Raw genomic sequence first — 3,947 nt, 5'->3', positions numbered from 1 at the left:
CGTCACCGTGTCATGTGACCGCCTTCTGCTGGCGCGCGCTGTCAGGAGGTAGTGGAGGACGGCGGGCCCGCATTACATGGAGGAAGCGGTTTTTATAGAAACTAGAACACGTTCTGGGAAGGAGCGTAGCTCACCTCTCTCTTCCTACTGGGATCTGATCCTGAATAGTCATAAAAAACATATATATTATTTTTCACCTTGATTCCTGCTCATATTGTGATTGTGCATTGTGATTGACAGGGCCAGGGAACGGAATCGTTCTCTGCTGGCCCTGATTGAATTCCATATCTCGCGCCTGCGCCGTACCTGTCTTTAATCGGCGCAGGCGCACTGAGAGGCGGCCGCTCCATCCTCAATGCGCCTGCGGCGGGTGTAGATGTGACGTCATCGGTGCAGGCGCATTGAGGATGGAGCGGCCGCCTCTCAGTGCGCCTGCGCCATTTTTAGGGACCACTACAGCTCTGAAGTCACTTTGTGAGGCTTACATAATATAAACCACCAAAAATGACCCCATTCTATAAACTACACCCCTCAAGGTATTCAAAACTGATTTTACAAACTTCGTTAACCCTTTAGGTGTTGCACAAGAGTTATTGGCAAACGGGGATAAAATTTGAGAATTTCATTTTTTTGCCTAATTTTCCATTTTAACCCTTTTTTTCCACTAACAAAGCAAGGGTTAACAGCCAAACAAGGTTGTATCTTTATTGCCCTGACTCTGCCGTTTACAGAAACACCCCATATGTGGCCGTAAACTACTGTACGGGCACACAGCGGGGCGTAGAGTGAAAGGTGCGCCGTATGGTTTTTGGAAGCCAAATTTTACTGGACTGGTTTTTTGACACCATGTCCCATTTGAAGCCCCCTGATGCACCCCTAGAGTAGAAACTCCATGAAAGTGACCCCATCTAAGAAACTACACCCCTCAAGGTATTCAAAACTGATTTTACAAACTTTGTTAACCCTTTAGGTGTTGCACAAGATTTAATGGAAAATAGAGATACAATTTCAAAATTTAACTTTTTGGGCAGATTTTCCATTTTAATATTTTTTTCCAGTTACAAAGCAAGGGTTAACAGCCAAACAAAACTCATTATTTATGGCCCTGATTCTGTAGTTTACAGAAACACCCCGTATTTGCTGGACTGGTTTTTTTGACACCATGTCCCATTTGAAGCCCCCCTGTTGCACCCCTAGAGTAGAAACTCCAAAAAAGTGACCCCATTTTAGAAAGTACGGAATAGGGTGGCAGCTTTGTTGGTACTAGTTTAGGGTACATATGATTTTTGGTTGCTCTATATTACACTTTTTGTGCGGCAAGGTAACAAGAAATAGCTTTTTTGGCACGTTTTTTTGTTTTGTTATTTACAACATTCATCTGACAGGTTAGATCATGTGGTAATTTTATAGAGCAGGTTGTCACGGACGCGGCGATACCTAATATGTATACAATTTTTTAAATTTATGTACGTTTTATACAATAACTTCATTTTTAAAACCCCAATTTTTTTAGTGTCTCCATAGTCTAAGAGCCATAGTTTTTTCAGTTTTTGGGCGATTATCTTGAGTAGGGTCTCATTTTTCGCGGGATGAGATGACGGTTTGATTGGCACTATTTTGGGGTGCATATTACTTTTTGATCGCTTGCTATTACACTTTTTGTAAAGTAAGATGACAAAAAATGGCTTTTTTTACACCGTTTTTATTTTTTACGGTGGTCACCTGAGGACCACCGTATGGAAAGGGTTAAACGGCTGACATCTGCACAGATGTCAGCCGTTTATACCAGGGTGTCAGCAATGTGCTGACACCCTGGTATACCCACTAGAAGCCAACGAATTTTCAAGGGGAGGCGGGCGGGGGATCGTGATCCCGCCTGCCGCACCGCCTGCCTCCCGCAACGCCCCCACCTCCTGCGACACCCCCCAGGGTCAGGGACCGTGGGGATCAGAAACTGCAAAAAGCGCAGCAAACCGCAGGTCTGAATTGACCTGCGGTTTGCTGCGATCGCTGACACGGGGGGGTCACATGACCCCCCTGTCGTTGTGACAGGATGCCCGCTGAATGATTTCAGCCGGCATCCTGTTCAGATTAACCCCTGGGGCGCCGGAATCCCGATGTTAAGCTAGGACGTACCGGTACGCCCTGAGTCCTTAAGGACTCGGGGAAATAGGGCGTACTGGTATGCCCTGCGTCCTTAAGGGGTTAAAGGGTAACATGTTTTCATCAAAAAATCCATTTTAGCATATGTTACTGCTGCTGCAGCATTATGCATAAAAAAATCTTTAGTTTCTTCACATACCACTGTTTTTCCTTGAGTTTTTCCCTTAGTTACGGCTGTTTAAACATTTACAATATGAGGACCTTCTCAAGATGGCTCCTCTTTCCCTCACTTCTCATACACAATTGCTGTAGCCAGCAGCTCCCTGCCAGCCAATCAGACTGGAATATTGAGAGACACGCCTCCTCACTCTGAAGCCTAATGCAGGATGCAGTAAAAAGGACCGCTCTGTCTTCTGTTTATACTAAAAGGTAGACAGACAAGCCCTAGCAACAGTCTTTTAAGGGAACAGTGGAAAAGGACAGAGGACATTAATGAAAGCTGTTATTATCAGGTAATTACAGATCTTTTGACAATCATTGACAGACTAACTCAGGTATACATGCCTAGCTCTAATAAACTAGCAAATAAAATAAAAAATATGACAGCTACCCTTTCAAGGGGTTGTCTTACCTCAGCAAACTGCATTTCTCATACAAGACACTAATGTATTGTGATTGTCCATATTGCCTCCTTTGCTGGCTGGATTCATTTTTCAATCAGTGTAGTAGTATGTCTAGCTCTCAGGTGGAAGGTCATCTGACCCACTCAGCGCGGATCTGGGTCGTTTTCACACACTTCAGAGATGCAGAAAAAAAGTTTGATCCAGCAAATAAAACCCCCAAAATCTTTATTTCTTCTTATTAAAATATTAGGAATAACATCCCTCCTATAGAAAAATCTGACGTGTTTCGACCAGTTCAGGTCTTAATCATAGAATACAAAGATATAAGACATGATCAACATATAAATAGGGAAGGAAAGGCAGAATAATCTGATTCAATCTAAATAGCCTCTAGTGTGCTCACCACCTATTTCACCTTTTAGGGCTCTTTCACACGAGCGGATCTGGTGCGGGTAATCCGCTGTGTGAAAGAGAGCCAAGCCCGCTCCGGACAGTAGAGACACAGAGCATTAACATGATTGATAATACTTCTGGGATAGGTAGACCATGGATGCCATATGCCTTCCATTCAGTATATTCAGCATACGCGAAAGGAGTAAGCATATTAATACACCGGGACATAGATATAAAAATAGTGAAAGTAACTATAGATAAGGAGGGCTGTTATGTCCTGTTGGATTGTATTCTGGAAGGTAGAGCATGGTTAATAGCAAGTGTGTATATACCGCCACCCTTTAAAATCGACATCCTTTTAAAAATGTATGATATTGCACTTAAGGCAGGGGAAAAAACTACTGTTGGTGGTTGGAGACTTTAATAACGTTATGGATGTAAGAATAGATAGATGTAAATTGGGGAATAATCAGGGGCCCTGTACGGGATCTAAACTAAAAAATATCACTACCAGAGATGGGTTGGGTTGACATTTGGAGGGTCATGCACCCTAATTTACGGAAATACTCATGTTTTTCAAAGACTCATAGGAGTCTATCACGGATCGATTTAGTTTTCACAAATGAGAAAAGCTCACTGGAAATTGCAGGGGTGAAATACGGGCAACGGGGTGTTTCAGATCACAATCCAGTTAATATAGATATTAAAACACAAAAAAAAAAAAAAAAGGGATGAACATAAGTTTAGGATGGATAAATATGGATACACATGATAAGATCTTGCGAGAGATAAGAGAGTTCTTTGAGATAAACGATAGATCAACGACAG

The sequence above is a fragment of the Bufo gargarizans genome, chromosome 4, assembly GCF_014858855.1.
Source record: "Bufo gargarizans isolate SCDJY-AF-19 chromosome 4, ASM1485885v1, whole genome shotgun sequence".
In the NCBI taxonomy this organism is placed as follows: Eukaryota; Metazoa; Chordata; class Amphibia; order Anura; family Bufonidae; genus Bufo; species Bufo gargarizans.
This window is presented reverse-complemented; position numbering follows the sequence as displayed.